We start from the raw sequence: 25,862 nt of genomic DNA, 5'->3' as shown, positions 1-25,862 counted from the left end.
GATGTGTGGGTGCTGTGAGTGAAAGAGGATAATAAATTTTTTCATCTGAGTCAGAGAAGTCTATTCAGTTTTGCTGCCCACCATATTCTGTTGAGATAGGTGCAGAGTCTCACACTCATTACTCATGAAAATAAAACAAGTTTTCTGAGCATGGGAGGAACCTATCCAAATTTCCACAGCTCCTCTGTAATGAAAATGATGGCACATTGCACTCTGCCATTTGGGCTCTTGTAGGATTTGGTACAAAATCCTCTCTAAAGAGTCAGATTGACAAAGCTGGGTTAGGAGCAGTCTGGGTGTGATGTCACATGCCAGGAGCTTTGGCTTTAAGTGGATTATTGCCAGTTTCTGAGACTTGAGTGTCTCCTTTTCCCTTTCCTGTTTACCTGAGATGTATTTGTGTCTTCAGAGCAACATTCTGTGCTCTGCCTTCTCTGCTATTTGGCAACGCTGTCCTTGAATCAGGAATTTCCTCCAGGAAGAAGCCAGGTGGTTACATGGTGCAAAAAATGAAATCTGACTTTAGGGCCAAATAGATGCTGTTGGATTCCCAGCTGGATTCCCAGGTTCACCTTTTCTTAATCTGGGAAATTGCACAAGCCATGGTTTCTGAGCCTCAGTTTCCTCATCTGAACTGACTCCTCTGAGGCTCTGAGATGCTTTGAAAATTTAATGAATTAACAAACCCAAATGAAAGAGCCCAGCCTGGGGCCCAGGACTGAGCCAATGCTCAAATAGAGGGGGCACCTTTGTGTTTCCCCCTCCACGGAAGAAGTTACATGAAAATATAAGATCAGTGTGTCCCAGGGAGAAGCCAGGCAAGGCTAGTTCTGGCCACCAGGAACCTGAAAAAAAGCAAAGATTCAGTGAGACGAGTCCAGTGAAGGTGGTGTGGAAAAGTTCAGAAACATGTTGCTAAGATTTACCTGGGAGAAGAAGGGAAAGTTGCTTATTGAAAAAAATCTATGACAAGAAAAAAATCCAGGGAATGTTAGGAACAAACACTATTATGTGCAGAGTTGATAGGGCCTTGAGGATCATCTTATCCAGCTCCTTTGACCCATGTGGAAACTGAGGCACAAAAAGAAGAGGTTAGTATTGGGGTCATAGAAGGCATTCATGGAAGACTTCCAACTCCCTGTAATGTTTATGACACCTCCAATGCAGCCTGGGTGGAACTGGAAGAGGGCCTACCTCTGTCATGGAAAGGGACTTTGAACCTGCTTCTATCTTTTGGTGGTCAGAAGAGGAACAGGAAAGAAGGTGGGTCCATTGGCAGCATCCAAAGCCTGGACCCCAACTTTTCTGTCCATGCCTGGTGGCCTTGCAACAACTCTGATCTGCCAGTGGAAGCTGGCTGGCCAGCCCTAACTGTCTAGAATTCTTCCTGGCCCATCCTGCCAAGAAGTAATTCTGCACTCAAAGTGGGTGCTGGGGCAGGCAGGATGTCCTTGGAGGTCCTCAACACCTTGGAAGTCTTCACACAGGGTCTCTGGAAAAAATAAGAGGTCATGTCCCTAAAGAAGAACCATTAGAAACTTCTGTGTGATGGTGACACAAACCATTTCTTCTTCTATAATCATCCTTGCTGTAGCCCTGGCTCAGGTCAGACAGCCTGCAATGCATGCACTCTATTTTAAAATACCTCTTGCTTTATCTATATCTATATCTATATCTATCTATCTATCTATCTATCTATATATATATATATTTATGTATCAATCTCCCTATATATCTATCTACCTATCCACCTACCTATTTCTCTCTCTCTCTCTCTCTCTCTCATATATATATATATATATATATATATATATATATATATATATCATCTATCCATCCCTGTGAATTCCTGAACTCCCAGTCAGAAGAAAGCACTCAATTCTGTCTTTGAGTGTGCTGATGGTGATGTGATTTTTCAGACAGAACCCTCTGAGCTCTTCAGCAGAAACAAGCCCTCTCCTGATGTAATTTAAAAGAATAGCCTCCCAATTTTCTCATTTATTTGCTGGATACACCTTATACAAGGAGAGGATAAGCCAATGTTTGGTTAAATAGTTCAGAAGTTAATTCTCAACACATGTGAGAACATTTTTCTTACATTCCTCCACTCTTAGAGGGAATCTGGTCAGCTCTTCTTGCTGGATTCACAAGGCTACTGTAAGGGTCAGGTGGAGCGTCAGAGAAAGAGACCACACAAGAGACTGGCTCCATGCAATTGGCAAAAGGGGATTTATTGGGGATCCATTCCAGCGCGCTGGGGCTCCGTGCTCACTCAAGAAGGGATAGCAGCCCAGAGCCCAGAGCAGAGGTCAAGCAGAGCTTAAGTACACTTTCTGGAGAGGGCGGTGGGCTTTGCATACATCGGAACAAATCATCATGAGGCGCAGGAAAATTGAACAACAACTCTGAGACGTGGTTAGCGCATTCCTTGGCAGGAACAGGTCGGGCGGGGGTGATTGGTCATTCCTAAGCAGGTTACACATTCAAACTGATTGGTTTGGGCCCTGTGACAAACTGCACAGGGCCCTAGGCTAAATGGCCAGTAGGGCATTGTCTTAACTATCTCAGGAATCTGGGAGTAGCAGAGGAACTTTGCCATGCCTGGGTCTTTTACATTTTAATTTTGCAGTTTAGAATCAGCTTAGAAATTTTACCCTTATACTACCTTTACCCTTACACATGTGCCTCACTCTTCAGGCCTTCCCACCTACATTCCATCACTGAAAGATAACAGAACAAAGGACAGGAACACTGACATAAACGCAGGAAAGATAAAAGAAAACCTTAGGGCTGGGGATGTGGCTCAAGCAGTAGCACGCTCGCCTAGCATGCGTGCGGCCCCAGTTCCATCCTCAGCACCACATACAAAACGAAGATGTTGTGTCCGCCGAGAACTAAGAAAAAAATAAATAAATATTAAAATTCTTTCTCTCTCTCTGTCCCCCTCTCTCTCTCACTCTCTCTTTAAAAAAAAAAAAAAAAACCTTAGCTATAAAAAGAGGAAGACATCGCCCTTCCATGGATACCATCTCTTGGGTCCCCTTCTTCCTCTGGGAGAAGTCTTTTCTGCTGTCCTTTAATAAACTTCTACTTTTCACTCTGACCTCACCTCAGCATGCTTCTCTAGTGTTATACTTCAACATTAGAGAAGCAAGGACTTGTCACTGGTAAACAACGATAACACTGGTGTCCGAAGAAGTGAAGATTTATGTCTTTTTTTGTGTTCTAGGCTTCCTTTGTTCTCCTGCCTTTTCTTCTTATTTTTCTCCTTCCTGAATCCTTGACTAGGCCCAGAACTAGGACAAGAAATTTTTGGTGGGGCGGCCCAAAAGGTGGAACACAGGTGAGCTGAAGGGGGGAGGGCAGTGAAGAGAGCCAAAGACAAATGAACCACCTTAAAGCTTCCTGTAAAGAGGGGCAATTATTGGGACAGATTACCTTGGTTACAGGTGGAGGTGTGAGGTTCTTGAAAAGGGTCAAAGAAGCACTCTGAGAGAATTAAAATTCTTCCCTTATGGGACAGTCTCCAAATGGTTGGAATCACTCAAAATTGATCTTCTTCATCTTGCCTGACTCAAGTTATCTATCTGTACTGACTGCCTGTCTAATTCTGGCTTCATGAACACATTTGCTTTTCAATTTTCAGTATTTTTTTTCTATAATTTAACCCTGAAAAAAAAAACAAAGAAAAAAAGAACCATCAAATCATCAAGGAAAACAATTAATGGAATGCACTTTGGCCCCTTCCCCTCAGTCTCAGGACACTCCCTCAGCATTCCTGCTTTGTTTCTGCCGGGGTCACAGAAATCACCTGGGGTCACTGTGTTAAGATGATGAGAGTCACAGCCTCAAGAAAGAGTGCTTTTGTAAAGTGATCCTGAAAAATAGTGAGGGAGAGAGCAGGGCTCAAATCTAGGTTCTCCTAAGCCCTCAGGCACAGGATATGCCCAGTATTCATTTCTATTTTTTTTTTAATCTTCATACAGATTTCCAGATTTGTATTAATTTGCAGATCCACTGAAAGACCCAAGCAACCTCACTCTACTTGTGACCTCATTTTGCTCTGAAACTTAACCTTTGACCTACTATAGTCATAAAGTCAGGAAAAATATCACAGAAAAGCTATGTGGAAACAGTTCTAAAAAAGCCACAGATGGTGATCCCTGAAGATAGGCCAAGATATTGAAATATCTGAAATTCCAGGTGCTCCCACCTAGGTGTGGAGGCTAATATCTAAACTAGAGGCCCTGCACGTGCCCCCCCCTTACCACACCCTCGTGGTTTAAACCAATCATTTTTAATTGCATCAACCCCTTGAACTAACCAAGAATCCTTTCCCTATTCTCTCCCGCCACTTAATCCACTAATCGTGTTTTAGAGTTGTTGTTGGATTTTCCACGGTGTGTGATGATTTGCTAAGAGATGCTGTGATGGATGTGGGATGCCTGCCTTCCCCAAACAGTGTATAAACTTCTGCAGGCTCTGGGCTGGGGCCTCTCAGCGACCCCAGGTGCTGTGCATGGAGGACCAAGCTAGCTCTCAATAAATGCCTCTTTGCTGCTCACATTGATCTGGGTCTCTGGGGGTCTTTCTGGGGCCCCAAATTAAGGCATGACAGCACCTGGGTTTTAATCCTTCCATGTCAAGAGGGTTGGTGGAGAAGATTCCAGGAAGGGGATATGGATAAAAGGTCCTGATAATAGCTAGTCCTGAACCCAGGCTCAGGCTCGGTGACAGAGCAGTCTACTGTCCCTGGGGTGAGGGCAGGGGAGTGCAGAGAGGAGTGAAATCTCGCGAGTACTGGCCATGGCAGGCCGATAAGTGAGCGGCGGGGGTGGGGGGTGTTAGGGGTGTCTGGTGGGGGCTAAGGAGGTTGAGAGTGGCAGAGACCAAGGCCGCAAAGGGAATGGGTCAGGTGGGTGGCCCGCATCTTCAGAGGCAGCCCAACATATCCCGAGGCTGCAGCAGCGCTGCCCAGTCCCTGCTATTTGGGGACCTGGCACAGGGCGAGGCGCCAGGCGCCATGGGCCAGTCAGTCCCCAGACTCCGGTGTGACCCTGGGGCCAGATAAGGTTCTGCCTACCGTCTTACTACATATCAGAATGACTCCAGGGGCTGGGGATGTGGCTCAGTGGTAGCGCGCTCGCCTGGCATGCGTGCGGCCCGGGTTCGATCCTCAGCACCACATACCAACAAAGATGTTGTGTCCGCCGAAAACTAAAAAATAAATATTAAAAAATTCTCTCTCTCTCTCTCTCTCTCTCTCTCTCTCTCTCTCTCTCTCCTCTCTCACTCTCTCTTTAAAAAAAAAAGTGTTGGGTGCAGAGCAGGCTGAACTGTGTTGTCTGCAGGGCAGGCTGAACAGATGTTGGCTGCAAGATAGCCAGCTCATGCACTCAAACCCCCCTCTATCTGGTCCTTTATCACCTGTTTGTGTCAAGTCCCACTCAAGGCTGAGCACTCAACCCCCCTTGGGCCAACAAGGCAGCTTGCAGACCCAGAGGCCCCATTAGATTTGGGCTATAAAAACTCCCTCCTGCCAGGTCCCCCTCTCTCTTGCTCTTTCTCTCTTGCTCTCTCTCTCTCTTGCTCTTTATCTTTCTTGCGTGCACTCTCTGTCTCTCTCTTGCTCTTGCTCTCTCCCTGTTCATCTCTTCTCTTCTTTCTCTCTCTCTCTCTCTCTCTCTCTCTCTCTCTCTCTCTCTCTCTCTTTCTCTCTCTCTCTTTCCTTCCTTCTTTTCTCTTTGTTGCACTGCTGCAATAAAGATCTTTTGGTCACTCCGAGTGTTGTGGTCACTTTCCTTTCATTGGTGCCGAAACCCGAGAGAGGGTTAAAACCCACTTTTGGGTCCCTCTTCCTTCGGAAGTGCCACTCACCGGATGGCCTGAACCCAGGCCTGAACCCATTTTCTCGACTGCCAGAACTCCATCCACCACCGACCTTCGATTGGTGAGTTTCCCCTTCCTGGAGTCCTAAACCCAAAGGTGGTGTCAGGAGGATTTGACCATTGATTGTCCGGCAAACCTCTTTGCCCACCTGCGGGGAGGAAAACACCCCACCACAGCCTTCAAGGCCACGGTGGCCCTCAGGGACTCCTTCCTAGGGCAGAATAGACTCCTGGGTTCAAAATTATTCCCTTCCCCTCCCAGCTGGTAGTTTACCAGCATAGGCTTTTGTAGGTCTCCCTCAAAGGACTGTGTAACCTCCGGGGACACAAAACAGAAAACTGAACATCACACCCCACCCAGACCTTCATGGCCTCAGTGGCTCTCCTAAAATCCTAGTCCTCACACCTTCAAGACTCGGCTGCCAGAGAGATGCTTACCCTCCCCTTCCTCCCTCTTCCCCTGTCTCTTTCTTTCCCCTCTTTCCGGCCCTGCGGCCCTGCGAGTCTCCGGCCTCTCCAGGAGGGGTTCGGAAAAGAAAAGCCTTGGCCAAGGTCTCCCACTGCTATGGCTCCGTCCAGGACGAGAGCCTCGACTGTCAGGATTCGGTGACGACCAATCTCTGCAGCTCGAACCTGCCACTAAGGCACTCCTGATTTTTGGCTCTAGCGGGGACGCCCCTTTTGCCAATAAATCAGTTTCCTCCTTCTCTGTTATACTACAGTTGCGTCTCCTTCCTTCTCCTCTATACCGAGTTTGCGTCCCCTTTCCTCCTCCTTATACTACTTTGCGACATGGGTAATGTGTCCTCTCTGCCAGTCGACTCTCCCCTACAATGCCTCTTGGATAACCTCAAAACTCTCTCCTTGACACCAGACATCAATACCCCAAAATTGATCAAATATAGCACCCAGGCCTGGCCCACTTATCCCTTAGACAACCAAAGCAGATGGCCTCCCTTTTGGGTCACTGGATCCCTCCATTCTAAGGGATCTCTACAATTACTGTGAGCATTCTAAAAAATGGGTAAAGAGCTGCTATATCAAAGCTTTCTTCTTGCTTGTGCTCTCTGCACCTCTTGCAGACCTCTGCAAATTTTTCTAGCTTGCAAACCAACACCCACAACCACTGATCCCCAATCTTCTCCTCCTCCAGACTCATTCACTACTTTTGACCCTACTGATGAATTTCCACCCTATCACCTGGCTCAAATAGGTCCTCACCCTCAACCTTCTGCCCCAGCCCCTCCACTGTCTCCCCCACCTGAACAACCTGACTTCTCCTCTCCACTCACTAGATCAAAAACTAAACAACTGCCTTTCCTCAAACCACTGCCTCTTTTCTGAGGTAGCAGGTACTGAAGGAATCCCTTCACCCACTCACTCCTCTCTTCTTCTGTCAGTGCCCACACCAGGTCCCACCAGGTCCTCTTACCAGCTAACTCAAAGCTCAAACAAGCTGAAGAGAGCCCTTGGACCCCTATCAGAGATCTGGTAAAAATGGCCTTTAAAGTTGCTTTGTCATCACTGAAAACAGGTTACTAAGAATTGTCCCTTACAGGCTTTTTGGGATATTCACTCCCATCCTTCCCTCTGCTCTACCTGTTCTACTGCTCAAGTTTTCCTTGATAGGGAAAATTCTATTCTTTTACATCATTCCTTCCTCATTCTCAGATCCACCAAGCTGCTCTCAGCCCCGCCTTCCCGTCTTCCCCCTCCCTACCCAGGCCCACAGAAAAGGCTTAACTGATCTTCTCCAGAAATCTTCACCATGGCTGATTTTAGGACTTTCAGCAAAAGAATCTCTACAAAAAAGTTTAATGTAGATAAACTTCCTATTTTCCCGTTGCCCTGTTTTACTTGGTCACTGAAAAAATCAGCACTCAAAAAGCTAGACACCCCGTACTAGTTTTTCACAAAATATGTAAAACAAGGCCTCTGGCTTTGAGCTGGTGCTTCACAGAGAAGGCTACATGTCTGAGATAAGGAGGTTACCAACTGGGCTCTATGATAACAGCCGGCAGGGGTGGGGAGGGTGGAAGGAAGAGGAGAGAAAGGGAAGAAAAGCTCTCCCCCTTCCAAGTGTCCTTGAAGGGTTAACTTGACCAGAACAGAGGAAAAAAAAAACTGCTTTTTGTGAACTTCTGCAGACTGTGAACTTCTGAGCCCCTTCCCTTACATGTTGGGTACAAAATTCTGAAACAACCTAAACTTGGGTTTCAGGAGATTAATTGATTACAACAGAAGCAATGTCCTCTGAATCCGGTTGCAACCAAATAGGACTATTTCCCTATCTTCGGTGCTATCTTAGGTGCCTTGCCTTGTCTGTCCCTACAATTCTATATACCTAAACATTTTCATGTTTTCATGAGATGGTCAACAGATGTGATTAATTGTGTGTTGCAAATAACAAAATATCTCTTGTTAAAATGGAATAATTTGCCTAAATTCAGAAATTTACAAGGATTGTTTCAAAGTGTGAATAAAAAAGAGTTAACAGATAGAAAAGAGAAATTAGAAGGTTCTAAGTATGGATTTAATACAAGGAAAATGTGTTTCTGGATAAGAGAGTCTATTAAGTAAATAAGAGGGTTTAAGCAAGTGATAAAGCAGGTCTGTGTATGTTGGCTATATAGGTTTAAGTAAGTGCTAAAGAAGGTCTGTGTATACAACTATGGTTAAACAACAACTGTTATTTTGCAATATTGTAATATGTTATTTCTTTAAAAGCTAGACTTGATTAATATAAAAACATCAATAGTAATTGTGGTACTATTACTCTTCTTTGTATATTAAATGCATTCATATTTTCCAGGTATATGTCATTAAGATAGAAGCTTTAAAAACTATATCAAGCTGGTGTTCTCCAAAAGGTTGCATGGTTATTTTAGGCTTATAAAAATAACTTATTGGAGATTTATTTATATCATTTAATGTTTTATAACTGGACCTGTTATCAATAAGATTAATATAAAGTTCTATACACTGGGTACAATTTAAATGTAATATACTGTGTTACCTAGTATTCATGTGACATCAAGCAACAACATATATGTAAACTTTATAAAATAATATTTTAAAAAAAAAGATCAGCTTCAATACTAGAACACTTTACCTAAGATTTAAAGAGCCCTGGCTTACCTGAGATAAGGCTATGCCTCCCATCTTACTACATGTCAGAATGACTCCAAAGTAGGTCAGACTTCAGCTAAAGCCCAATACTCTTAATTTAGGGTGAAACTGACTTTGCTGGATGTTTATGATCAAGATTTAAAGTTAAATTAAAATGGCCAAGAAAACCAATATTTGGCTCTGGCCTTCTGAGTCAGTCTGAATCCAGGGAACAGGGAACTTCTCTAAAGAGCTTTGCAACTCTGGGCCACATAACCTCCTGATCAGGGAGATTAATGAGACCACTGGAGAATGGAAAGCCAATCAGTGCATTTGCTGTGAATAGGAGGGTCATTGGAGACAGGAGATATCCCTGATGCTTCCAAGGGAAGCCACATGGTCAAGCAAGACCTGGACCCATCCTAGCGCAAAAGCACTAGCAGAACTGAGAAGCTGCTCTCAAGTTCCCCCACGAGTGACCCCTATGGGGACTCGGCTGACTCTTAACAATAGATAGAAACAAAGTCAATTTTGACCAACTTGATCTTAAACACCTACCAAAACCAGTTAAGCAAAAACACAGTCATTCCTGGGAGTAATGAAGGACAAGAACAGCTAGAAAAGAGGAGACAGCAACTAGCCAACAGGCTCCATGGGGAATGTTCAGTCAAGTATGGCCTTGGCTCCTCCCCCTCACAGGACCCCTATTAGTCCTCTCTATGTTTCTCCTAATAGGACCATGTCTATTAAATTGCCTACAGAAGTTCCTGCAAGATCAGATACACAAATTCACCCACAAGTCAGTCAATCAACTACTTCTTTAAGACTACCAGCCCTGATGCCCAAGATGGAGACCTACGACTCATGACAAACTCCTCTGGCTCCAGAGACTCTGTGCCCATCTAAAACCCTCTTCTTCTTTTACTAATCATTATTCTCTCTCAAGTTTTTATCTCAAACTACAGATACTGCTTCTACATCAATGTGACTTGACACCAGGATGACACCACCCACTCTCAGTTTATAGGTCAAGGCGATTGCCCTTCCACTGGCTACAATCAGGCTGTCACCCTGAACATTACTGGATTCAACCAAGCCACCTCCAATACTTCCTAGAGTCCCTGCTACAGGACCAGTGGCTGACACCAAGAATCTCCTCCATCCAGGACTGGTTTGATGCCATCAAGGACTTGTGGTTTCAAGGAACTTTTATGGACTTTACCCCTACCATGGTAGTTGTCTGTAGCCACTGAGTGTTATTTCTGGCTGCCCTGGTGTTCTCAGACCTGTCCCCCGAACATTCCTCCACTTCCCCTTCTAGGTCTAACGCCGTCCACCATTAAGCAGGAAGAAGTCAGAGGACTTTACGCCGTCCCCCATGTCACTTAGAAAAACAAAAAGGGAGGAATGTTGGGTGCAGAGCAGGCTGAACAGATGTTGGCTGCAAGATAGCCCATGCACTCAAACCCCCCTCTATCTGGTCCTTTATCACCTGTTTGTGTCAAGTCCCGCTCAAGGCTGAGCACTCAACCCCCCTTGGGCCAACAAGGCAGCTTGCAGACCCAGAGGCCCCATTAGATTTGGGCTATAAAAACTCCCTCCTGCCAGGTCCCCCTCTCTCTTGCTCTCTTTCTCTTGCTCTTTCTCTCTTGCTCTCTCTCTCTCTTGCTCTTTATCTTTCTTGCGTGCACTCTCTGTCTCTCTCTTGCTCTTGCTCTCTCCCTGTTCATCTCTTCTCTTCTTTCTCTCTCTCTCTCTCTCTCTCTCTCTCTCTCTCTCTCTCTCTCTTTCCTTCCTTCTTTTCTCTTTGTTGCACTGCTGCAATAAAGATCTTTTGGTCACTCCGAGTGTTGTGGTCACTTTCCTTTCACTTATATATGAATGAAAGTCAAGCCATTCACTTTGCGGACCCTGGGACTCTGACATAATCATCCCAGCTCAAATTCTAGAAGGTGAGAGACTAATATTGATAATAGAGGCTAATAGAACCATGTACCATTGTGCAGGTGACTTACCCATTGCTGAGCCTCAGTTTTCTCACTGTGAAACAGGGAAAATAACAGCCTGTGTCCCAGTGGGGCAGTTTTGAGGAAAGCTGTAGGTTAGCATCCGATGGCTGACGTGTGGTATACAGATAGCACATTATTCATTTATTACTCTTTTGTTTTTTAAAAGATGGACACAATATATTTTATTTATTTATTTATTACGTAGTGCTGAGGACGGAACCAGTACCTCACAAGTGCGAGTCAAACGCTCCACTGCTGAGCTACAACCCAGCCCCTACTCTTTCTTATTACATTGTACTCACCTAGAGTCGAGAGAGAGAGAAAGAGACAGAGCCTGCTTTTGTTTGTTGCTCTTTTTATCCATTAGTTCAATGGCCATCACAGAAAATCCTGGCTAAAAAGAGGGTCATTCATACTATATTCCCCTTCCGGGATTGCTGTGACAGTTTGAGAAATAGTTCCCGTAGAGACAAGGATCACTACCACTAGAAAGAATGATGCTCTGTTGGCCAAACTGCATCTCCTTTTAATTTTAACAATACATAATTGTTTTTCTGATTTATGCTGTGACTGTTATGTTTATGAAACTCAGATCAGAAATGACTGAGGTGCCTAATGTCAGGCAAGGGGAGCTCAGTACCTTATTCCATCCCAACTAACTTTCTGCCACTGGTCTTGGTTCTTTTTTTTTTAATATTTATTTTTTTAGTTGTAGTTGGACACAACACCTTTATTTCACTTGTTTATTTTTGTATGTGGTGCTGGCAATCGAACCCAGGGTCTCGCACGTGCCAGGTGAGCACTGTACTGCTGAGCCACAACCCAGCCCAGGTCCTGGTTCTTCATGGCATTTCCAGGAGCCAGTACCAACAGGTACTCCTCTTTCCCCATAGCTCTGTGCAGCAGCGCTGAAGGACGGCTGGACCAGGTAAGTTATTTGTGTGGTAGTGGAGTTGACCTTCTCATCAGCAGGAAGAGACTCATTGGAGAAGAGCCAGGGACTAAACAGCACCAACTAGGCTAAAAGCAATATGGCACATAGGCACACCAAAGCTCCAATGTAGACCAGGCTCATTCTCCAAAGATAAGTCCCAGTTAGAATGTTAGAACATCACATGAATAAAATAGAACTTGGAGACTGTCCACTTTAAGCAGCTATTGAGAATAGAAATCCATTCTATTAGATGAATCACAAGACTTGATTCAGCATTTCTGGACAGCTCCCAAGGCAGTCAGTTTAACTTTACAAAGCACTTTTCCATTGCTTGAGGCCATTAAGTATTAGAAAGGTCTTGAATATTGGCAACCCTTCACTTCCAACTAACTTTCTACCACTGGTACTGGTTCTTCAAGGAGTTTCCAGGAGCCAGGCTTCTCCTCTTCCACTGGAGTGACAACCCTCCCTTCCCCAGACTGCCTCCTGATCAGATGGAACACCTGCACTTCTCCCTCCTTCATATATGACTATGGACCCCTGAGACTCCTACTATCTTCCTCTGAATGAATTGTGGTTGTCAATAACTCCAAATCCTTACATAGAGTAGGAAGCAGAGACTGTCTTCCCTCTTTATCCAGCCACTATAAGCCCATGAGTGTAGATCAAGGTGGCACCTTTTACCTGGCTTGTGATTGATCTGGCTACCAACTCTGCAGATTCTCAAAGTGTGGTTCATGGAGCATCAGCACCTGGGAGCTTGGGAGCTTGTCAGAAATGCAGAGTCCCGGCCTCTCCCCAGTCCTGCTACATTGAAAATGCATTATAACAAGATCCCTAAGTGATTGATGTGCACACTAATGTGGATTCTTTTTAACTTCTCAGCTAAAGATATAAAGGAGTCAGCATAAAGCAATAGAAAAAGACTTTGGCATATGATAGAACTGGAATCAAATCTTGCCTTTCCCCCTCATTCCCTACAAACCTGTGTGATTCTGAGCAAATTGCTTACTCTTGCTCCACTGCATTTTCTCTCTGTATAAAATGGAAATAATATTAATTGATGGTTCTCAAAGTTGCCATATGTGACAAGGACCAGCATAAGGTAGATTCAGAGCAGGTGCTCAATGCAGGCTTCCTGCCCTCCTCCAGACTCAGGAGTCCAGAGCAGTGAATCTGGTGAGTCGGCCAGGCTCCAGGAAAATTTCATGGGCCTCCCAACACAAGAAGCCTGACATGCAGAGGCTGTGGCCAGCAGCCCTCTCTCAAACACCACAGATCATGTAGTCAAGCTCCAATGTGTGTAGAAATGTCTTTAGAGAGTATAGTACGGCGCTCAGGAAGAAAAGGGCAATAAGTGCCTTGGGTGCGTGTGAGCTGGGGATTTTTGTAGGCACTTAGGGAAGCAGAGGAAGGAGCTTGGGCAGTCCAGGCTCGGTCTGGAGCAACATCCAGCAGCCATTGCTGGCTCTAAGTGCAGCCTTGATGCCAGGATTGCACAGGAAGCAGAGGCTGATAAGCGAGAGAGCTTGCCAGTGGCCTGGCAATGTGTCCCCTCCTCCACATGACAGTGCCCACATTCCGGTCAATGACACTCTCCTGACAGCAAAGTCATAGGGAACAAATGTAGAGGCTTTTATTTCAAGAGCATAATTGAACCTCAAGACAGATTAGGGAGCTCCCTGCAAATGTCAGATGTGGTGTGAAGGAGATCTCTGCAGGGAGCCTGCGGCCACACTCTGCTGCTCCTCAGTGCTGTGGCCTTGTCCTTTTTCCCCTCTGGGGCTTAGGCCCCTGCACCAGAGGGAACAGACTAGCCCCAAAGCCTTCCTCTCTTAAGATAAGACCCTCTGTGGGAAGGGCTAAGCAAATGTAGGTGCTTTATAAATCAGACTCTTGATTTGTGATTTCTCAGGGTGGTTGTCTTAGCAAACCATATCAGCCCCACTGTCCTCTTCAATTCCGACTGTGACATTTTGTAGTTTTAGGGGAAGGGTTGAAAGTGAAAGTGAGGCTGGGTAGGTCAGGAGGTGTGGTGTTGGATCAACAAGGTAGCGGGGAGGAGGGAAGTAGTAGTGGCGGTAAAGTTAGGGAGTGGAATGAGAGAGTGGGGCTGGGGCTGGGGCCTGGCCTTTAGCACATACACACACCCAATTTTGTTCCTTTTTGCTCTTAATTTCTTTTCATGACACAGTAAAAACTCAGTTAATTATATTAGAGATTTAACTTCTCTCTCCAGTTCCTTAACTGCAGGTAACTGAAAATCATTGCCCTGATCCTGGGTACTGAGAGATGCAGTTTGCAGTTTTATTTTCAAGCCGCTTGTCTAAAGTTTGACTAGAAAATACCAAGAGGTTACTGGAAAATGTGGTCTGTGGATTATTGACATAGAGAGTCACTTCTGTAGAAAATCCAGGAGCTTTTGCCAAGTCAGAAGACAGATCCAAACTACCCAACCAAATGTATTTATAGGTTTAAAGTAAAGGTTGGGGCTGATCTCCAGGATGACATGCGAAGATGCCGCCTCATCAGAGACATGATTGGACCAGAGAAGACTTTGGTAAATATCCTCTTACACCACTAAGAAGTGGCCACCTTGCCACTTTGTTCAGGGCCAAAACACATTTCAAGCAAGAACTCGTTTCAAGCAAGAATTAAAAACAGTGGGAATTTTAAAACTTACTGTCAGAGGAATTATGATTTTGTGGCCTTGTAGTAGGTGAACTCTTTTTAAAAAATGGAGGCTGATACTTTTTAGTTTTTGAATTCTGCAGAACAAGCTAAATAATACCAGGGTGATAGATTGGTCATCTTGCTAATATGAATAAACTCAAGCAAATGGGTCTCCCATTGGCTCCCTGATGTGTCAGTCATTAATTCCCTACATAGCTCATCAGCTAGGCAGCTCTCAGGGAAGTAGTGTGACTAGTGTGAAGAAGTATTGAAACTCTGGCAGAAATAAATGTGAGGATTGGTCATTCCGGACTGCTTATTGTTACGAAACAGTTATCATGTGTAAAATATTTTCATGAAAGGAGGTCACCATTGAATCTCTTTTTAATTTTTTTTTTTAGTTATACATGGACACAGTATCTTTATTTTGTTTATTTACTTTATATGGTGCTGAGGATCAAACCCAGTGCCTCACACATGGGAGGCAAGCGCTCTTCCACTGAGCCACTCCCCAGCCACCTCGAATCTTTTTTTTATAAAGTTAAAAGGCTTGTTTCATACATTAAAATTGAAGTTTGGATTCCTTGAAGTGGCAGCAGAATCAGAAGTCCCATTATTTATACATGAGTTAATTTAGCTGCTTTTGTTTCATGAGGTCATCCTCGTCCAAATAATTTATGATGAAAATTGATCCTGAGTGTACTGTCTTCTGCTTCTCACCGTCTTGTGAGGGAGCTCACACACTTAGCATGTTCTATAGATAGATTTCCTTTTCTGTCTTCTCCAAGCATGGGAAGGCTGGTGGTAGTCGGAGTGGAAGGGTCTTGCTCAAGTGCTGCACACCCAGCCCCTGGCTTCCAGTCAGGGTGGCAGCACACACTACAGAGATCCAAGGCTGGGAAAGTGAGGCCTGGATCTGAATTCACCCTTGACTTACCTTACTGTTCTTGAGTAAGTTACTTCTCTGCATTTCAGTTCTCTATTTATAATAGGTTAATATGAACTGCCTTGTAGGGTTTTTATAAGGATTGAATGAAACAAAATCCATGAAGTGCCCAGGGAAGCAGGTATTTCATTAAATAGTTATTTATTAATGTGCCAGACACATGGTCGGTAGTAGTCAATAAATAACTCTTGAGCAAACTCAATATTAACTGTGCATATGATTCAGAATGATAAAATGGTTCCAACAATCTAACCAACACTGCAAAACACACCTATTTGTGGGGGTGTGGGGGCATCTCAATGTAAACTGGGCCTGAGCTTCAGGGTCTAGCAAGCACTTCTTGTGACCCAGCCCAGGGCACTTTCAGACATTCCAGGGTCTTCATAAACAATTTGCATCTCCTCAAAAAAGACAGTATCTAGAGCCAGAGTTCTAATTTCAGTGGCTACTCTTTGGTTCTTTTTGTTTGGGCTGCATGTGCTTGTCCTCAAAAAAGGAAATGTCAGGTGAATCTTCCTCAGCAGTTGGTGGTACTGAGTGACAATGTCTCCTTGTTGGGAGTCATCCCTGCAGCAGAGTTAAGGCCCTTTCCTTACAGATGATGGATGCCAACCAGCGCTGGGATGTGCCTGAGGCAATGGAGTGGATGTCGAAGCTGGCTTAGTTCAAGCCATTGTGGATTGAAGAGCCAACGTCCCCTGATGACATCCTGGGGCACACAGCCATTTCCAAGGTGGGTAAACTGATGCTTCTGCTGCATTGGCCTTTTATTTTTTTGTTTAGTTTTCCAGAAGGGTCATGGAAGATGCCAAAATTTCTTTGCATTTTCCCTTTTACATTCCCTCATGGAATATTTGAAATAATTGTAACATGTGACAAATAAGTATGGGAGCTGCAGACTGTACTTCCATTTGTTTGAGAAAGAAAGTTGCTGAAAGTTGAAAGGCTACCAGCCATCTGAAGATTAATAGACATGGTTCTCATACTTTATAAATATAGAAATATGACTGATACTTAGATATAGATGGTAATTGATTTAAAATGGCTCAACATATGATTTCCCCACTTTATGATGGTGCAAAAGTGATAGGCATTTAGCAGAAACTAGACTTCAAGTTTTGAATTTGCATCCTTTCCCAGGGTTCCAATATGCAGTACAATACTCCTGCGATGCTGAGCAGGAGCAAGCAGAATCAAGTAGCAGCTCCCACTCATCCACACGATCACTAGGGGAAATAACCAGTGCTCTGCAGTGTGCCGAGCTGCCAAGCTAGTATGTTCCATGGGTGGTGTTTGATGAGTTTTCTACTTAGTATCCTCTCCACTTACAATGGGGTTTATCATTATCCTTATTGTAAGTGAGGAGCATCCTCACTCATTCACCCAGAATGAAACAAAAAGTGTAGACTTCTCTGGATGTCTCAGAAGGAAAGGTGTGCTTTGTTAATGTCAATGTCAAGCCTCCCTGAGAAGGTTTCCTGTGTTTTCCAAGAGCCCCTGAGAGAAATCCACTCTAATTGGGAGCCAGCCCCACTCCCTTTCAGGTTCTGAAAGAACCTCATATATTAAAAGAAAAGAAAGAAACAACAACTCATACGTAAGGATATCCGAGAAGTTTTGTCTGTTTTGGAGGGCTTGCTCAGATTTATAGCATTGACCTTTGCGAGAATGCCAGTTGGTTAATTCATAAAGAGAACTAGAACTTCTAGGTTTTTCATCCTCAAACCAGCACAAACTCTGTCAGAAGCTGTATTAAGCCAGAGCTGCAGGATGAGTATGGAATACTGGCTAGGACTGGCTGTGGAATATGTAGATGTGCTGGCTTCAGACCACAATGGCCCAGCATGGCTATCACCAAGCTGATATACTTGCTTCTGGCAGCAGAGACATTGAGACTCAAGCCTTGTCTCTCCCCCTGGGAACATTTGCCTCTGACTTGTGTTTTCATCGGATAACCCTTTTCCCCTGCACCCTGTGCTATTGAGTTATTACATTCATTTGGTTTCCAGCCAAGTCTTGCCCCTTTAGGAATCATTTTCTCCCTGAGGTGACTTTGCATAACTCTGCTCTCCCCTATTAGGATTTGATCATTAAAAGTTAATTCTGAGCCAGGTGCAGTGGCGCACACATGTAATCTCAGTGGTTCGGGAGGCTGAGGCAGGAGGATCACAAATTCAAAGCAACTTAGTGAGACCCTCTCTCTAAATAAAATACAAAAATAGGGCTGGAGGTGTAGCTCAGTAGTCTAGTGCCCCCTGTGTTCAATCCCCAGTAACCTCTGCCCCCTGCAAAAAAGTTAACTGTGATGGAGCAGTCTTAGTTCCAGGTTCTGGGAGGAACACTTCAATGCATCCTACCTAAACTCACAGGTCTTACAAGTGTATGAAGTCAGAGGCTCAGAGACCCATTCTTCCAGTTTTCTCACTAAATCAGCATATGATCTACTTTAGGTGGGACACTCATCAGAAACTTGTTTCAGGAATTCTCTCCTTTCCTTACTTATAGCCTCATGAAAGAGAAAAACCTGAGACATGAAGTAAAGTTGGATGAGATCCTGGGCCGAGTGCAGTAGAAAGAAGTGGGAGAAGGATGATGAGTGTGGTCTTATGTGAAAGAGGAAAAAAGAAAATCAACTTACCAGCTGGGGTGGATAGCAGAAGTGATAATGTAGGGAACACCACACTACAGGGGAGGGAATGAGAGCAAGAGTCATGGAGCAACTGGGGCCTCTTTATTTAAAGAAAACCTGAACTTTCCAAGGAATAGTTCTGAAATGGGCAGCTCTGGATGAGAGGTCATGGGACAGCAAGACTTTTCACCTGAGTCCCACTTGCCTTTGCTTCTTAGAGTTCTTTAAGGGTTGCTGCACCCTAATGTATGCTGTACACCCCAGCCCTCCCACCCCCACCTCTGCCCACCTAGAGGGTCTCCTTAGAAGCTCTTCTGGAATTTGATCCTCCCAGGTTTTGCCTACACAGGTGTGGGGATGTCATTTCCTCAGTAGGCATCAGAGGAAGGGGGCAAATGAGCCAGCTACAAGGGAGGGGTGGTATGGAGATACCTAAGGGAATGCAGGATGCATGCTGGGGAGGTACTGGGAAGGCAGTAGCTGGGGCCAGACAATGGGGTCCATTGCTCAGAGAATGCAGCCAGAGGGAGCCACTGGAGGATCTCGGTGATGGCACGGTGATGGCTGGAGGAAAGGGCGAGTAGACTGGTATGGCAACAGAAGTGAATTGGGGGTGGGTTTGTGGAAGGCGAAGGATGGGCAGAAGGAAATAGGATGGGAACTGGGAGGCTCTTGCTACATCCAGGGGAGATGCAGAGTAGGGCAGGTTGAAGAGAGCAGACTCAGGAATTAGTGACAAGGAGGTACAAAAACTTGGTACATAGTCAGTGCCACACATAGACGGCCTTAGAGTGGTAGAATGAGTAACTCAAATGGTTTTCTCTCCTTACCTTTCCTTTTCTCCCTCTCTTCTAAGATAAAAGAACCAAGCAATCTTAAATTAGAAACTTCAGGAAGCATAAAATATTGTGTGAAAAGGCGCTTGAGAACCCATCTGTTGAAACTGAGACCTGCTGCAATTAGGAAGCCAAGGCTTCAGGTGACTTGTGCATAACTTGGCCAAGTTCACACACTCTGCTTAAGGCAGGACAAGTGCTAGAGTAAGGGACACTGCCTTCTAAAATAAGGGCTATTTCTTCTGAGAAGTTGGCTTAATCTAGTGATTCACACATAAAGTAAAGTTGGGTGAGATCTCAGGCCAAATGCAGTAGAAAGAGCCTCCTCTGGCTCTGGAATTGGCCTAAAGTTCAAACCAGCTGTATCCTTCTAGTTTTGTGATGGGGGCACAGTTCTTACCTTGTACCTCTTTTTCTTCACCTGTAAAATGGGGCTACTGATGGCTCCTCTCCCGCTGGGTTGTGACTAGGAGTGATTGATGTCAGTATTTTACATGGTGCCTGACAGGCAGTAAGAGCTCAGAAAGTGTGGGCTCTGGGTGTCAGTGATCAAGAAATGGGACCAGACAGGAGCCAAAGATGTCTGAGGTGGGCAACTGTAGAATCTTAGTTCAGTGCAGAGGAGCAGCTTAGGGCCCGGTGGCTGGTGAGTGAGGTAGCTTTCCAGGGCCAGGCAAGAGGATAGAGTAGCAGCATCATGTCTTGGAAGATTCCAGCAACTCATCAAGTGAAGAGTTCGCAGGTGAGCAATGGTCTCAGCCTTATCTGTGAAGTAGGATCTCAGTCATCCACATACCTGGAAGGGAGAGGATTTTGGAATTGACAGCGGCACATGAGGGTTCTAGAATAACCACTGAGAAAAAAGAAGAAAGGGAGAGGTAACCTGCAGGAAGCAGAGGTTGGACCCTGTGTGTCCATGAAGAGCCACTGCTGAGTGACCAGGGCTTCTCCCAGTTCCACACCACAGCACAGGCCTTGGAGCAGGAGAGCCAGGAAGGGAACTGATAGCAACTGTGAGCAGCGCTTGCCTTTGCTCTCTGGACATGCATTGGTCCCTCCACACACACATTCCCCTGGATATCTTCCTACCAGTCTTTAAACTTCCCATGGTCCAACCCCAAGGATGTCTCCTTCTTCAGCTATAAATATTTTAAACACAAGGAGTTGTTTCAAATCTTATGAAAATGACACAAGACTGGCTTCTCTTGTAGGCACTGGTTCCATTAGGAATTGGCGTCGCCACTGGAGAGCAGGTGAGTGACATGTCCTTGACCACGGACTGAGGACCCCATTGTTCATTAGGCTGCCATACCTGTTGCATTGTGAGCTGGGAATTTTTGTTATCTTAAAAATCAGCAGTTCCTTAGTGTCTGCAGTCAGATGTAGTCAAAAGGTTGCAGCTTTTTCTATAATTCATGGGACTCAGGTCATTGATTTTTTTCCACATCAGAATGGACAAGGCAGCAATTTAAAGTTATGATCACAAGGGCAAACAATGGCTTCAAGAAAGCCAGCTTCCAAATTGAAGAAACATGATGGTATTTGCTTTCTGTGCTTATAAACTAAGCTCAAGTGCCTGCCAACACCTGCTGCAGCCAGCCCATGAGCCAAGCAGTGTGAGGAACAGATTCTCAGTTTTTCCAGCAAAGGAGCAATACTGCTCTGCCATGGTTCCGTTTTGTCATTGTGCCACCTGCTCATCGCTATTACTGTACTTCATCCTGATGCTCCACTTCACTCCTACTTGCCAATCGACACAGCAGTTATTCCTTAATAAATGGTGGGCTGATGCGATCTGTACCTGACTCACACTGTCACATTCGCAGATTTGTAAAGAAGTGAGCCCAAAGTCCCTGCCTGCACTGTCAGGGCCACCACATGCCAAGTGAGAATAATACAGCCCAGGCTTGCTGAAGACCTCTGATGAGTCACAGCTGGCATGGAATCACCACGTTGCCAGGCTTAGGGATCCTGAGGGTTAAGGCTGACTCTTTGTGTTATTTTTAATTCTATTTCCAGTGCCACAATAGAGTGATATTTAAGCAACTCCTACAAGCGAATGCCCTGCAGTTTCTCCAGATTGATAGCTGCAGACTGGGAAGTGTCAATGAAAACCTCTCAGTATTACTGATGGCCAAGAAGTTTGGAAGTAAGGGCCCTGCAGAGGCTGCAGGCCAGACCTGTTTCTCCTGCCATCAGACCCCATGGTTCCCTTGGGGGTCTTTGCAATTCACATAAGCCTGTAGTTTGCCTTGTTGGTTTCTTTCTAACTCTTCATTTAGCCCTAATCAAGGAATCTTGATTTTCATCCTGGAATTTCATTCAGTATTAATGAATGGTTTAATCACCTTTGGGTATTAATAAAAATCACAGGGTTCTCTTTCATTTCTTCCTTTCTCTGTGCTACCTTTGGCATTAAATAGAAATTTCTTCTAGTTCCTGTTTGCCCCCATGTGGGTGGAGTTGGCCTCTGTGAACTGGTGCAGCACCTGATTATATTTGACTACATATCAGTCTCTGCAAGCATTAAAAACAGGTCAGTAATGTGCCATTAACTCACTTTGCCCCTGAGTAGTGCCCCTTGGTTCAAGCAACATCTTCTATGATTCTGCTCTCAAGACCAGAAATACTCAGAACCTGGTGCAGTGTTACAAGGGCCTAAAATGGCTTTTAAGAAAGCCAGCTTCCAAAGTGAATAAACATAGTAGCATTTACTTTTTGTGTTCATAAACTGAACACAAACTATAACACAAAGACTTTTAGTCTTGCTTGACTTTCCACTTGGGGCAATAACAATGGAGACCCACTGGAGCAGAGTCATTGTTCCTTCTTGAAAGGTAAGCTCTTGGTAGCTGACTCATTTTGGTAAGTGTGTTGGGGGTGGAGTTTGAATCCAGACCTCCTCTCTCAAAACCAGCTCCTTTTTCTGAAGCCAGCTCTCAGCACATATGCACTCTCCACTTCCATCCAGTCTCCTCTTCTGACCCTGGAGTCCTGTACCACCTGGCTGCAGCTTTGTGTAGTTAGTTCATCTTCTTGGCATGCCCAGGGGAACTTTATCATCTTGCCATGCTGAGTATCAAACCCCAAGCTTTGCACATGCCAGACAAGTGCTCCACTGTAACCTCAGCCCCCAGGTGAAACTGGGATGGGATGCTTCCAGTCACTGCATCCATAAAGCTTTGCTTACTGTGCTTTTTGGTCTCCTAGAGTTAAAGGTGTCTTAAGAAAGCTCAATTAACATGATGCACAGAGAGGGCATGAAAACAGGCATTGGAAAGGTAAACACCAAAATGGAGCCAGCACAGTAGTGCACGCCTGTAATCCCAGCAGCTCAGGAGGCTGAGGCAGGAGGTTCAGAGTTTCAAAGCCACCCTCAGTAATGGCGAGGCACTAAGCAACTCAGTGAGACCCCGACTCATTTAAATAAAATACAAAATAGGGCTGGGGATGTGGCTCAGCGGCACCCAATCCTCAGTAACCCTCCCAGCCAAATAAAGGGATCTATCTGGACACATAGCAGGGGTCCTTTATAATTGTAATGGTTTCTTTCTTTAATATTTAGAGTGAGTTCCAAAGGTTTTGTCAGTTATATTTTTAGGCCAATACCCAGGTGAAAATTGTTTTTTTCTTAAGAAAAAGGAACTAGGTCAAAAAAATCAGTTACTGTTCATTAGCTTTTAAATAAGTTTCCATTGGCAGATATAACTGTGCTGTTTGTTTTAGTGGTCACATTTTGTTGACTGAGGGAGCACAAAATGCTGAGCAAAGAAAGTGGGAATTTATATACGTATATACTCATCCCCGCCCACCTGCCCAGAACCCTTCCCTAAACACTGGAGCATGTCCTCTCTACTCCAACATGGCATCACACAGAGGGCCTGTCTGTCATATAGGAATGCTCCACACATCAACCTTTATCAAGATAGTACCAAGCTTAAAAATGGATACTAGATATCATTCTTACCTGAATTTTCAGTGGCTCAGTGTGACTCAGGTAAGCTCTTGGTAGCTGACTTGGGACACCTCAGTACCCCTCAGTGCATTTCCCAAAGAAATAAGTAATAAAGTAATGAGTACACAGGTACTTCCTATTAATATGCCTAAACAATTTTATACTAAACCCATCTGTTCATCTGGAAGATGGAGGTTGACATCAGGTCATCCCCACTCCAATGAATAGGCTGATTCTAGCATGCAGAAAAACCACCTTCCTAGGTTATGTTGCTTTTGCTGCTCTCATTTCAGTTCCTGCCCTTGGGAACAAGGGTGGTCCAGACCAACCTTGAGAAGTCCCAGGGGTCTTGAGGGATAGAATGAGTGCCACCAGTGCCTCAGTGCAGGAAGTTCCTGGTGCAATACTGGCAGTGCTGGAGGGAATGCCCGTACACCACCACATGGACAGTGCACGCCAACCCCACATGCTTTGTCCTTCTTTGCAGGGAACAACTATTCCCTGCTTATCTTTCAAGGCCCAACTGTGCTGTCTCATGTGGCTGTCTTCCTCCACAACCTGTTCTTAACACATGACACAGCACAGTCAGTGGCTTAGTGCCTGTGTCCACCAAAACCATGAGACTCATTTGCTAATTTCTTTATGCAGTCCCAGCACCAGGCTGCGCACTGCCTGCCTGCCACAGCTATTAATGATCAGGAGACTAAAGCAGCTTAGGTTACCTGTCCCCCTCTACCCCAAACATAAACACATCCCACCCTCCCACCACAAAACTAGAAAGTGGCTGACAGACTGACCTAAACTTATACTCTTCTAAACTAGTTACATAGCTGGAAAGAGACTCACTTGGTGATTTAATCTATTCATCTAACTTTGGGATATAGGCACCCAGGTGATTCCAGATACTTCATGGAATCTAAACTGATGCTTTTAGGGCATCACAGAACTTTTAGTTAGCAGGGGCTTTGTGATTCACCTCAGCCCCCACATTTTACAGATAAAAAGCTGTTTTACAGATAAAAAGCATCCAGGGCACAGAAGGGCTTTGCATAGAAGCCTTTGAAATCAGCTAAGCCATGATGGAGTCCATTTTTTAAGGGCAGTCCCCCCTCTGCCTTAAGAAAAGCATTATATGGGGCTGGGGATGTAGCTCAAGCAGTATCGAGCTCACCTGGCATGCATGCAGCCCGGGTTCGATCCTCAGCACCACATACCAACAAAGATATTGTGTCTGCCGAGAACTAAAAACTAAATATTAAAAAATTCTCCTCTCTCTCCTCTCTCACTCTCTCTTTAAAAAAAAAAAAGAAAAGAAAAGCATTATCTGATTTCGGGCATTATTGTCCCAATTTGATTCCCTCTTCTAGGATGTGTGAATATGTGGACCATCTGCATGAACATTTCAAGTATCCTGTGGTAATCAAGCAGGCTTCCTACATGCCTCCTAAGGTAAGCTGGGACTTGGGACACCTTAGATGCTGCTAGCCACTAATGTGCCCATGAACATAGGGCACAAAGCTCTAACTCCCCAGAGTTTATTTTCATATCTAGAAACAAATGGCTCCTTAAGAGGTCAGAATCAAATTCCTAAGACCGGAAGGTCAGCATGGAGGTTAAATAGCTTGACAAGGATTCTTTAAAAAAAACAAAAATTGGTACCATCTACAAGTTAGTGACCTAAAAGTTTCTGACTACGACGGTATTACCTGGGCCATTTGTCCTGGTCAGGTTCAGACTGTGGCTTATTTTCACCAATAGGGGTTGTGCTATCAAAGGAAATTTGATTAGTTTCTGTAACTAATTCTGAGTACCCAATAAAGTATGCCCCCCAACCCCCAGTCTGAAAACTTTTTAAAATATTGAATTGCTTCTGACTTACTGGCACTATTAGGAACAGTAGGAATAAGTAACATACATATTTTTGTTCCTGGTGGTTATCCACACAAGTGACTCTGTCGTCTTTGCTAGGACGCTGGCTACTCAACAGAAATGAAAGAGGACTCTGTAAGGAAACACCAATATCCAGATGGCGATGTCTGGAAGGAGCTCCTCGCTGCTCAAGAAAACTAAGTGTTCATTTAGCCCTAACACCATTTTTTCTTAAGTGAAAAGACTTAAAATTTCCTGGGTAGTTTATAAAAATAGAGAAGAAAAAAAATCTTATCCTATTAATCAAGACAAATTCCACTCAAGAATTAGTCCAGTCATCATTTCAATTTGATTATTTTAACAAGCCAATATATATTCTATTTAATCCTTAAGTAGATTTAGATTTACCTAACCCAAAGCCCAGGAAGATATTCTTACCAAAATTTCCATCAAGCGCCAGTCTGCAGACATTAAATCATACTTTGAAAATAAGCAACACATTGCATAATTTGTTGAAACAATCCCTTATTTGTTCTAACACTTGTCATAAACTAGCAGAATAAAAATAGTTCTCCAGGACTCCAGGGGATCTGTTAGTGCATCAAAGGAAAAACTATTAGCCCTGATGTGATCTAGCCTTTTCCTGATCAGTAAACATATTAGAGAATCCATACCGCACTAACATAAATGGGGGCAAAATGATATTTCATGAATTATTTTTGTAATCCTTAAAAAAAAAAAACACCTCTGTCCTAAGTGGTGTTTATCTTTTTATTTATTTATTTTGGACAACATGCCTTTATTTGTTATGTGATGTCAAACACTCTGCCACTGAGTTACAGCCCCAGCCCCCTAAGTGGTAATTATCTTTTAATGTAAAATGTGTCTAGGATGAGATGAATCATGAAAAAAAGGGGCAAAATATAGTTTAGTCAGAATTTCTAATATATATTCTCACCCTCTAAGCAGCATTTAAACCAGAATCCAGTACACACTTGCTTGGCTTAGGTGGGTT

The 25,862-nt window shown here is 44.4% G+C and overlaps 1 pseudogene; it reads left to right on the top strand.

Moving 5' to 3' along the window:
* Positions 1-4,906: 4,906 nt before the first annotated feature.
* Positions 4,907-25,048, top strand: LOC144256046 (mitochondrial enolase superfamily member 1-like; annotated as a pseudogene).
* The last annotated feature ends 814 nt before the right edge of the window (positions 25,049-25,862 follow it).

The sequence above is a fragment of the Urocitellus parryii genome, chromosome 7 (assembly GCF_045843805.1).
Source record: "Urocitellus parryii isolate mUroPar1 chromosome 7, mUroPar1.hap1, whole genome shotgun sequence".
In the NCBI taxonomy this organism is placed as follows: Eukaryota; Metazoa; Chordata; class Mammalia; order Rodentia; family Sciuridae; genus Urocitellus; species Urocitellus parryii.
The sequence above is the reverse complement of the archived record's forward strand: the minus strand, read 5'-3'. Positions and strand labels throughout refer to the sequence as shown.